Consider the following 12,075-nt stretch of genomic DNA (forward strand, 5'->3'; position numbering starts at 1 on the left):
TTTTGGTCAAAGTGTTTTATCACAGCAACAGAAAGTAAACAGGACACTTATCCTTCCCCTGGTCAGCGCTGTTTGTTTTTTCAATTTCCTGCTTGTTTGGAATTCAAAATCTCTGTTGCCAACTCATAATGTGCATAAGCCCTGTGTTTCCTCCACGAAGGACGTGCCGCTTGCCCCGCATCACCTGAAGTACAGTCCTCAGCAGTACATAAATGAGGCTTTGTGGGGCACTTGGGAGGTACAGACAGAAGGGTCAGCTTCCTAGATATTTAGTCCGTTTAAGAAAAGACAGTTTTTGGGGGTTGGGGATTTAGCTCAGTGGTAGAGCGCTTGCCTAGCAAGCGCAAGGCCCTGGGTTCGGTCCCCAACTCCAAAAAAAAAAAGAAAGAAAAAAAAAAGAAAGAAAAGACAGTTTTGCTTACTGTAAACCCTGTCTTTCAAAATATAAGTAAGTAAATAACAGCTATACCTTTAAGGACAGCACCTAGGAGGCAGAGGCAGGCAGATCTGTGAATTGGAGGTTAGTCTGAATCATGTATCAAGTTCCTGGTCTATGTATCAAGTTCCAGGACCAACGCTCCATAGAGACTCTGTCTCAAGAAAAGAAAAGAACCAGCGAGATGGCTGAGCAGGTTGTCCGGTCCAGAGTAGCAGAGCTGTTGACAGATACAGGGCTAGGTAAGCAGAAGGGTTGATACCCGGTAAACAACCCTAAAGGTTACTGTTTATTAGAAACGCAGATTTCTCAAAGCAGTTTCTGCTCACCCGGAAGTTCTCTTAACCTTCCCAAAGGTCAACTACCTCTGCCAAGGGCAGCTAGTTCCAGTTCAATCATGACAGCCCAGACCCCCATATCCACCTCACTGTCACGTAAAGTCTGCTTGCTTTTCAGTCATTTTACTCCTGTCCCTGCCTGTCTCCCCATCCCCCAAACACATCTAGAGGTGGGCTTCACAGTCTGGTTTCAAATAAAATCTTTCTTTCCGCCCACGGAGCAATCTAGGTCAGTAGTTTTTCTGTGCCGTTGCTTATACAGGTAAAAGCACTTGCTGTGTGAGAGCCTGGTGACCTGCACCCAATTCCCAGCAGAAGAGAGACGGGCTTCCCCAGATACATGCCGACCTGAGTGCGCACATGTTAGAGACCAGAGGAGGATGTCAGGTGTTTTCATCACTTCCCACCTTATTCTGACTATGTTCTCTGGCCAGTCAGTTCCTGTTGCTGGAGACTCAAACTCCGGTATTCTTACTGCACACACAGGAAGTGCCTGAACCATCCCTGAAGGACTCGCTCGTTTTATTTTTTATTTTTTTATTTTTTTTCCGGAGCTGGGGACCGAACCCAGGGCCTTGCGCTTGCTAGGCAAGTGCTCTACCACTGAGCTAAATCCCCAGCCCCTTGTTTTGTTTTTGAACCTGTGTCTTCAGCCTGCAATTAGTCAGGTGTGGATCCTGGAGCAATTTAAACTTTCTCTAGGATTGGCCGAATTACCCACAGCCAGGACTCCGTTCCCTATACCCAAAATCACACCTGCCACACCTACATTGGTTGCAATTAAAGAGCCAGCTAGGATCAACAACTTGGCTCACCTGTAAAAGGGGCCTGCTGCCTAACCTAGTGACTTCAATCCCTGGGAGCCACAAAGCTTTCTGTGGGAGTATGGGTCCTGGCTCTCCCAAAAGTTGCAGTCTGTCTTCTGTGACTGCATACACATGCATGCGCGTGTGCAAACACACACACAGCACCACCACCCCAAATAGATAAATAAATGTAATTTAGAAAACAATGGGGCTGGAGAGATGGCTCAGCGGTTAAGAGCACCTGACTGCTCTTCCAGAGGTCCTGAGTTCAAATCCCAGCAACCACATGGTGGCTCACAACCATCTGTAATGGGATCTGATGCCCTCTTCTGGTGTATCTGAAGACAGCTACAGTGTACTTATATTTAATAAATGAATAAATCTTAAAAAAAAAAAAAAAAAAAAGCCAAAGCAAGCCAGGTGGTGATGGTTCATGCCTATAATCTTAGCACTTGGGAGGCAGAGGCAGATGGCTCTCTGAGTTTGAGGCCAGCCTGTTCTCCAGAGTGAGTTCTAGGGCAGTTAGGACCACACAGAGAAACCCTCTCTCAAAAACAACAAAACAAAACAAAACAAAACAAAACCAAAAACAAAGCAAAAAACTTTAAAGCAGGAATTACCCATGAATTTAAGGCAATCCTCTTGCCTCAGGCTCCCAGTTTATGCATGTGGTTTTTTTTTTTTTTTTTTTTTTTTTTTTTTTTTTTTTTTTTTTTTTTTTCCTTTTTTGGAGCTGGGGACCGAACCCAGGGCCTTGCGCTTCCTAGGCAAGCGCTCTACCACTGAGCTAAATCCCCAGCCCCTATGCATGTTTGTTTAAGAAGATAGTCTCTATTCCAACCTAGGTCTAGCAGAAAATGTAAACTCTCCATCTCAAAACCCTCATTTTCAAAAGGGCAAGGAGTTTTTACAGTACGTTAGGGGAAAACCTCAACAGACTTGTACCTGGGGAAGGGTCTGTGTCTGTTCTTTAAAAGATAGGCCTAATTCTGCACATGTAAAAGACACTTTGCTGGAGTGGGGTCATCTCTGGGTGAAAAGCATGGATTGTGACAGATGAGAGGAAGGGAGGCCAGGAAGGTGGCAGCTCTGTTTGCAGTGCCTCATCTCCTGAGGAAGCTTTCCCTCTGGGCAAGCACTTGTGGCTGGCTCTGCATGCCCCAGGCTGGCTGCGTATTCGTTGAACCACCACGAGCTCAAGTTTTTCTACTTGACAGCACAACTCAGAGCCCATGTCCTTGAAACATGAAGTCAGTGCATACAAAGGCCACAGAAGTCTGCGGTTGCGTGGGAAGAGCGACACTTGGATGTTCTTCTGCTCCAGTCTGTGGTTGCAGAAGCACAAGTCACTGCCTGCCACCACAGATGCTAATATGCCCAGATTGGAAATGACTCTAAGCTATGCTTTTTCAGAGAGCCAGCAATCTGGGAAGAAAGGATTCCTTGAGTCAGGCCAGATGTACCAATCCATGCCTTTCAACCCAGCACTTTGGAAACAGCGGCAGGCAGGTCTGTGAGTTTGAGGCCAGGCTGTTCTACAGAGCAAGTTATAGGTGACCAAGGCTCAATAATGAGAAACCATCTCAAAAAAAGAAAGAAATCCTAGAGATTCACCTGTAGGTCAGGTTCCCAGCCTCGTCTCTGATTGGGGAAGTATTGGCACTCTCTTCTCCCCATCTCTGTGCAGCTGGGTTTGCATACACCCAAGGGGGCAGGGGCATGTCCCTCTTCCTGCTCCTTCACCTGGTCTAGGGGTTCATAGGCAAATCATTGGTGGTCTCCCTGTTGAACTATTTGCAAAATGCACCTGCAGATGCCATTCTGTAGAAGGAAGTATAAACGTATCCTCAAAGAATATGAGAGCCTTTATCTGTCCCTCTCGTCTCCTATTGGAGGCACTCGCACTGGAGGCTGAGTCAGGAATTTTGATGCCTGCCTGGGTTCTACACATGCACAAAAATATGAAGTGGAAACTTAAGGGTTCTTTGGAAAGTCTGTTGGATGGTGTTTTGCTGGGGCAAACACGTGAAGGAGTGTTTTCTGGGGTGGACACAGGAGAAAGGCTAAGGCAGGCCTGAAGGAATGTTTGACTGAAACAGATGAGTTTAAAGATGTTCTGCTAAAGCAAGCACATGAAAGCATCCACCTGGGACGAAGGATCTTTTGCTAACAACACACATGCTTTGGTCTGCCTTACACTGCAGAGCTGAGCTCCATTTGAAAGGACCCTATAGAGAGAAACACACAAAACAACTTCTAGTGATGTGCTGCTCAGACTTGGGTTGATTGACAGAGTGATGTCAACTCAGAGAGATGCATGTGCTGAGGCAAGACACAGACATGATGTTTGGAGGGAGTACAAAAATAGACAGGGATGGGGACTGGAGAGGCACAGCTGAGAACTTCTGATGTCCCTGCTGCTCCCTCCTGATGACTTGTGCTGAGACTGAGGCCTGGCTGTCTCTGCTAGGTAGTGCCGCCATTGCTGTTTTATGCTGACTCTGTTGAACTGGACTGCTGGTGAATCCATGAAGTATTTGCCAGTGGATCGAGCTGCTGCTGCTGCTAACCTGTGAACTGAACTGCCAGTTTCCAGACATAGATGGACGTTGCTCCAAAGAACCTTTCTAAACAGATCCCCTTTCCTCCCCCACCCCCACCTCATATCCTTTCTTTTCCACTACCTCTGGTGGGGGGCGGGCTATAGGGGAAGTCAAAGGATTTAAGAACTATCATTAAAAATAAAATTTGAAAAAATTAAATTTACAAAAATATATGTGTTTTTTTCTGTTTTAAAATGTATGTTCAAATTTTTAATTGTATTTTCTTTCTTTTTTTTTTAAAGATTTATTTATTTACTCTATATAAGTACACTGTAGTTGTCTTCAGACGCACCAGAAGATCTCATTACAGATGGTTGTGAGCCACCGTGTGGTTGCTGGGATTTGAACTCAGGACCTCTGGAAGAGCAGTCAGTGCTCTTAACCGCTGAGCCATCTCTCCAGCTCCTGTATTTTCTTTTTGAGAGCAGGTCTCGCTAGGTAGCCCTGGCTGGCCTTGCACTGTTGATCTTCCTGACTTGCCTGCTGAGTGTTGGGATTACTGGATTCCTCACTCTGACTAGCAATGCATGGGCATTTGAAGAGAAGTGTTATGAAGTGAGAGTGTTCCTCGGGTGTTATTGAAAGCACTATTGACTTTTGAGTACTTATATTTTGGTTCATTTTGTCTTGTGACAGCGTTTCACTATGTACCCCAGAATGGCTTCAAATTTGAGGCAATCTTCCTGCATGAGCCTCCCAGGTAAGTACACTTTGATAGTCTTTCAGGGCCTCTCTACCCACTAAGCTATCTTGCCAGTTCTAAAACAAAAACAAACAAACAAAAAACTTGTTCAATGGGGTTGGGGATTTAGCTCAGTGGTAGAGCGCTTGCCTAGCAAGTGCAAGGCCCTGGGTTCGGTCCCCAGCTCCAAAAAAAAAAAAAACTTGTTCAAGGCCAGCCTGGCCTACAGAGAGAGTTCCAGGACAGCCATGGCTACAGAGAAACCCTGTCTTAAAACAAACCCCCAAACAACACCAAATAAATCTTCATGTTGGCTTGGTGGTGTTTGCTTATAATCTTAACACTCAGGAGACAGAAGCTGGAGATCCGAGTGCTTTAGGTTATTCTTGACTACATAAGAAATTTGAGGGGCGGGGTTGGGGATTTGGCTCAGCGGCAGAGCGCTTGCCTAGGAAGCGCAAGGCCCTGGGTTCGGTCCCCAGCTCCCCAGCTCCGAAAAAAAGAACCAAAAAAAAAAAAAAAAAAAAAAAAGAAATTTGAGGGGCTGGAGAGATGGCTCGGCGGTTAAGAGCACCCAACTGGGGGCTGGGGATTTAGCTCAGTGGTAGAGCGCTTACCTAGGAAGCGCAAGGCCCTGGGTTCGGTCCCCAGCTCCGAAAAAAAGAACCAAAAAAAAAAAAAAAAAAAAAAAAGAGCACCCAACTGCTCTTCCAGAGGTCCTGAGTTCAATTCCTAGCAATTCCTAGCAACCACATGGTGGCTCACAACCATCGTAAAGAGATCCGATGCCCTCTTCTGGTGTATCTGAAGACAGCTACAGTGTACTTATATATAATAAATGAATAAATAAATCTTTAAAAAAAAAAAAAGAAATTTGAGACCTTGTCTCAAAAAATAAAGGCACCTGCATGGACGCTCACAACAATCTGTGATTCCATAGATGGTTCCAGGGGATCCAACACCCTCTTCTGACCTCTTCACATACATGGTTCCCATGCATATTTTCAGGCAAAACAGAGTGAGTTTCAGAAGAGCCAGAGCTACACAGTGAGATCCTGTCTCAAAATAACAGCAATAAACAAAATTTTTTAAAAATATGGTAAAGTAATAACATTTGAAATGTAAATAAAGAAATATATCTAATAAAAAATATGTTGGGGTTGAGGATTTAGCTCAGTGGTAGAGCGCTTGCCTAGCAAGCGCAAGGTCCTGGTTCGGTCCCCAGCTCTGAAAAAAAGAAAAGAAAAAAATAAAATATGTTAAAGAGTGCAAAAAAGCAATAATAATAAGCACATTTTAAGAACAATTTTAAAGTGTAAAAAAGCAAAACAAACTCTAAAATTACATTTGCTTTTCCCCCACCATCTAATGAGTCAATGCTGATACGTTAATATTCATTATTAGTAACTGAAAGCCATAACACACACCGGAGTTTATCCACTCACCCAACCCCATTGTATCATACATTCTATAGGTCTTGATGAATTCCTACTGACACATATAAGGAGTCACAACCTGGTGAACTCTGTTACAATTGTTTTTTTTAAAAAAATGACTCGGGGCTGGGGATTTAGCTCAGTGGTAGAGCGCTTACCTAGGAAGCGCAAGGCCCTGGGTTCGGTCCCCAGCTCCGAAAAAAAGAACCAAAAAAAAAAAATGACTCTTAGTGTTAATAAGTTCTAGGTGTTTATATGTGAACACTCCCACCAGTGATGATTTTCCTGTAACTAAGAAAAGACATTAGGCTTGGAACAGTTTCCATAAGTAGCACAGTCTCTCCCTGACTCCCCTGAGCAAAAGGACTGCCAGCCTCACAGCGGTCAGACCACCCTGTGCCAGCATCAGCAGTCTAGAACACTGACAAGACCCGGTGAGGTAACTACACAAACACTGCAGCTGCACCTTAGTCAGGAGTGAAAGACTCCCCCTGGTGGCTTACTAGAGGAATTTCACGATGCTAAGAGGCAAGACTGGTATGGCCCAAACAAATGGTCGTGATTGGTCCAAACACTCTGTACACAAAGACTCTGCCTACTCAGCAAGTTGCCTATGTCGCCCTACATGAGGAGATCGGAAGACAACGTTTAGGAGCTGGTTCTCTCTTTCCTACCATGTGAGTTCCGGAGACTGAATTCAGGTCCTCAGGCTTAGCAGCAAATGTCCCAGCCTCACAGACTATCTTCCCAGCCCTATAACTTGCTTTATATTAGAGAACTGCATTGTAGGCCAGGTATAGTGGCTCAAGCCTGTAATCCTAGAATTGAAGAGGTACCAGTCAGAAGCATTTCCATGGACGACACAGGGAGTTCCAGGTGAGCCTAGGCTACAGAGGTAGAGCCTGTCTCAAAACACAAAGAGCAAAAGATAGACAGATAGATAGATGGATAGATGGATGGATAGATAGATAGATAGATAGATAGATAGATGCATACATACATACACACATAATTAATTAATTAATTAATTAATTAATGGCATTGAGGAAGGAGGGAGAGGAGAGGAGAAGAAACAAAAAGGTGGAGGGAGAGAAAACGACATTCCGACCATGACTCTGGCGTCATGTAGCACTCCCCTCCATGACGTGAGCGCAGTTGTTCTTTAAGGCCTCAGCCAAGGTTGTATCTCCCTCTATTTGGACGTGGGAGGCAGAAGAGGATGCAAAAAACCCATAAAATAAAAAACAACCCTCTGTCACATGTTGGAGGCAAAATAAAGCCACACCCTATTCGTTGTTGGAGACTGCCTTCCAAACATTTCCAATTTCTACCTTCTGAAGGAAAGAAGGGACTCTGAGGGGAAATGGAATCTTAGAAAGCAAGGCCTTGGGGTTGGGGATTTTAGCTCAGTGGTAGAGCGCTTGCCTAGGAAGCGCAAGGCCCTGGGTTCGTCCCCAGCTCCGGGAAAAAAAAAAAAAAAAAAAAAAGAACCAAAAAAAGAAAGCAAGGCCTTCTTTGGTTCTGGCCCTCTGAACTTATTTAATGGATTTAAAGCATCTTGGGATTGTTCCCTTCCTTAAAACCATGGTGTATGCCCTGTTGATGTTAATAATTTATCACAATGTACTAACCGTCTGTAATCCAGCCTCACCCCTCGCTAACATCCCTCCTCCCGCACAGGATGCTGACCAACAGTCCCTTCCACAGAGTATGCTTGGCCACCCTCAAAGCAGCCCACCCCACTGCCCGTCCCTCCCTCAGAATGAGGCTAGGTGGCCCACTTCCAGGAGGCTGCCATAGGCCCGGGCGGCTGTCGTCAGCAGCTGTTTTAAGCATGTGTCTGCTTCCCAGTGCTTGGCACATGTTATTATAAATGTACTTGCCTGTTTCATTACGAATCCACGCTTCTCAAATACAGGGAGCGTTGTCTTTGCCCCCATCTCCCGACTCCCCACCAGCTTAGCTGCTCCCTAATGGACTCCATTCTAAAGGAACAGGGTGGGTTAGGAAGAGAGAGAAGGGGGTCTCCCCCACGCCCTCTTCGTACCTTGAACCTCCTCTGTCACCTCATTTTGCTACAGTGTTGAGTCACCATGCAGGATAAAGTGGAATCGGACCCAGAAAGTCTGGGTTTCTTTAACTCTGAAATCCCGAATTCCAGGCCTGAATTCTCCCACCTACTCCATAAAAGGAGAGAACAATTCAAGTGAAAGGCACTAGGGGGCGGGCTTGGGCCAAGAAGACATCAAGAAACCAGCGTAATGTCAAATCCCCTTTCACCATGTTATTCTGCTCAAAAGCCTTCAGGGGTTCCTGGTTGCCTAACTTTTCTTGAAATCCAAGGTATTTCCTCATAACTTAATTCTGACTCATCTCAATATACCCTGGTGAAATTCTAGCCAACCATATAACATTACCTGTTCACACAAGCCTTGTTAAGTGTGGCCCACGTTTTCTGCTGGAGTAAACATATATTAGGAATATATGAAGGCTTGCTATGTGTGCTAGCCAGATAGTTGCCTGGAAACTTTGTAACAGAGTCCCAGACCTTAGCACAACTGACTCCATGATGAAAGTGCCATTCAGGCCATAAAACTCAGCATGTAAATAGTACCACCCGCCAAGACGGCAAAACAAAAACCTAATCCATCAACGTCCATAGTTCTGGGAAAGTCTCTAAATGTACTAACCATGCCTTTCGGATTTCTGTAGTTCTGCTTCTGGCTAACAGCTGTTTTTGTTAACCGAAGTGTGTCAACCCAGGACATGGGTTTTGTGCTTAAAAGCTCTCCCTGAGACAGACTCTGCTGGTATCCAAACAAAGAACATATCATTAGCCAGCTAATAGAAACTACCTATTGACTTAACCCATGTCTGAGCAGTCCTCTCTGGTGAATATCCCACAACAAACTTCCCAGGCAGTGGTGGTGCACGCCTTTAATCCCAGCTCTCGGGAGGTAGAAACAGGTGGATCTCTGTGAGTTCGAGGCCAGCCTTGTCTGAAGAGTGAGTTCCAGGACAGCCAGGGCTACACAGAGAAACCCTGTCTCAAAAATACAACAACAACCCCATCCCACACAGAACTACAATTGGCACTAAACGTGCCCTGCTCTCTGCCCCCTTCTTTTTTGTTTCTCTCTCTCTCTCTCTCTCTCTCTCTCTCTCTCTCTCTCAGGCAAGGGTTGACTCTGAACTCAGCAGAGACCCACCTGCTTCTACCTCCCAAATTCTGGGATTAAAGACAGGCAAGTACCCCCATGCCAGGTCCTTCTGGTTTTGAGAGAGGTTCTTGTGTAACTCAGGGAACACTTGAAATCCTGATCTTCCTGCCTCTGCCTCCTAAGTACTGGGGGATTACAAGTATGTGTAATCATGCCTGGCTTCCTTCCCTCCCTCTCTCTCTCTGTTGGTGCCATTTCCCCTGCCTGGAATGGCCAATCCTTGCTTTTTTCAGACAGGATCTTGTTATGTAGCATAGGCCGACTTCCAACTTGCAGCAAGGCAGCCACTCTGGCCTTCTGAGTATTCTCAAGACCGTCTCAAGTCTCAGTCTCAGGCAGCCGGACTGTAGGTTCGCACCACCACTGACCTTCCTCCTTTCTGTATAGCTGGCATTTCATTGACGCCTCCTGGCTTCCGGAAAGACTTTCCTGGCTGGCAGAAGCCCCAGGACAAGACTCTGGCACTCCTTGTTCTGAGTCCCTGTTCTACCTCTTTTTGAGTCCACAGGGTTCAGCCTTTAATTCAGCCCTTCTCCTCATGGCTGACCTTTCTTCAAACCCCGGTTGCTTGCTGGGAATGTAGCTCATGGGCAGAATGCCCGCCCAGCACGTCTTGGTTTGATCCACAGCCTTGTATAAAACAGGCAAGGTGCGACATGACTACTCTAATACCAGAATTCAGGCTACCAGGGCTAGAAGACCAGAAGTTCAAACTCATCCTTGGCTACATAGGGGGGGGGGGTTAAGGCCAATCCAGAATATGTGAGACCCTGTCTCAAAAAACAAAACTTTTTTTTTCAGTTCCTTGGGCTAATTTAGACATTCTGACAGACGCCAGAAATACCTACCGAGCCTGCAGCTGAGGGGGCTTCACTGGACTGTCCTCCATGCTTTTTCTCATGCTGATTTAGATCTTCAGCGTCTTCCTCCTGGGTCACAGGACTGACGGCTAACGATCTTTATGACAAAACTGAGAGAACAAAAAAGGCCAGAAAAGGCCACCTCCATCCCATGAAAACCAAAGCCTATGCTGGTGAGGTTTTACCCCACGCACAGTGCGGTCTTATCGGACCCAGACTGCCCCCCTCAACTTCTCCAGAAGCCCCCACTCTCACCCCTGCTCCCCTGTCACTCCATCCCTGCCCCGACGAAGCAGCACTCAGACCATGACCAACCAGTCCACTGACCTGTTAAAGGAAGACCACCTGCTCAGAGAGCCTCTCCATTGTTCTTTGCCCAGAAATCTCGAGATCCCTGTCAGTCCTTTGAGACATGCAGTCAGTACTTTCAGATATGGCTGCCTTGTGTCCCTCACCACTTCTCTTTTCTTTCTTTTTCAGTGGGCGTGGGAGCAGGTTGACCCAGGGTTCTACCACGTAGCCCAGACTGATTCCTAATGTGAGGCAATCCCTCTGCCTCAGCCTCCCAAGTGTGGGGCATTGCAGACAAGTCACCACATCTGTCTGTACCTATCACTTTAGTTCTTATATTGGAATAGTTAGATGTGTGCCAGAAAATTCCAGTAGTATACTTAGCACCATCGAAATACATTTAAACGGTTAGATGACTTTATATAGTGTGCATTTTTGGTGAGGGGAACAGGCTAACCTCAGATCACAGTCACGGAGGACGATCTTGAACTGCCTAGTTCTTGTGTGTTCACCTTCCAAGTGCTGGGATTACACATACAAATGAGTCTACATTGCATGTGTTTTAACAGTTTTAAAAACTGGTTCCGGGGTTGGGGATTTAGCTCAGTGGTAGAGCGCTTGCCTAGCGAGCGCAAGGCCCTGGGTTCGGTCCCCAGCTCCGAAAAAAAAGAAAAAAACAAACAAACAAAACAAAAAAAAAAAAAACTGGTTCCATCCATCACAAGCTGCATGAGTCACTTTAGGTCATATATCTTTTGGAGTTTAAGATAAAGGGTCTTGAAATCTTGCCCAGGCTGCCTCAAACTCCTTCCTCAAGCCTCCTGCAGGTAAGCATGTGCCACACCGCCCACAATTTCCCCTGAGAGTTGTTTTGTTTCTTGAGACAAGGTTTCTTTGTGTAACAGAACCCTGGGCTGTCCTGGAACTTTCTCTGTAAACCAGGCTGGCCTTAAACTTGGAGATCCACCTGCCTCTGCCTTCCCAGGAGTGGAATTAAAATGGTAAGCTGCCCCATCCGGCTTTAGAAAAAAAAAAGGTTTCACTATATAAATCTAGGCTGGCCTCAAAACCCACCTTTTCTCATGTCCTGTTGTAAATAAAGATCAAGCTAAACTTGGCTCACCAAAGTGACCCTTAAGTAAAAGTCCTAAGCTATAAAGTTCCCTGTAAGTAGAAACCACACTTCTTCCCTCCCATAGAAGCCTGTCGGGTTTCTTAGGTAGTAAGCTGGTTTTAAGACCTTCACAGTGTTTGACCTCAGAGCTTACACTGGGGCAGGCACATACAAGGAAAGCGGCTTGGCACCTTCTGATCCAACTCCCATGATCCTTTGAAGCTCCCCGATGGCCCAAAGTAGCTGGATGTTAGCTACCTTGCCGGTTCATCTCCCTTCCACCCTTCT

The sequence above is a fragment of the Rattus norvegicus genome, chromosome 8, assembly GCF_021556685.1.
Source record: "Rattus norvegicus strain SHRSP/BbbUtx chromosome 8, alternate assembly SHRSP_T2T, whole genome shotgun sequence".
NCBI lineage: Eukaryota > Metazoa > Chordata > Mammalia > Rodentia > Muridae > Rattus > Rattus norvegicus.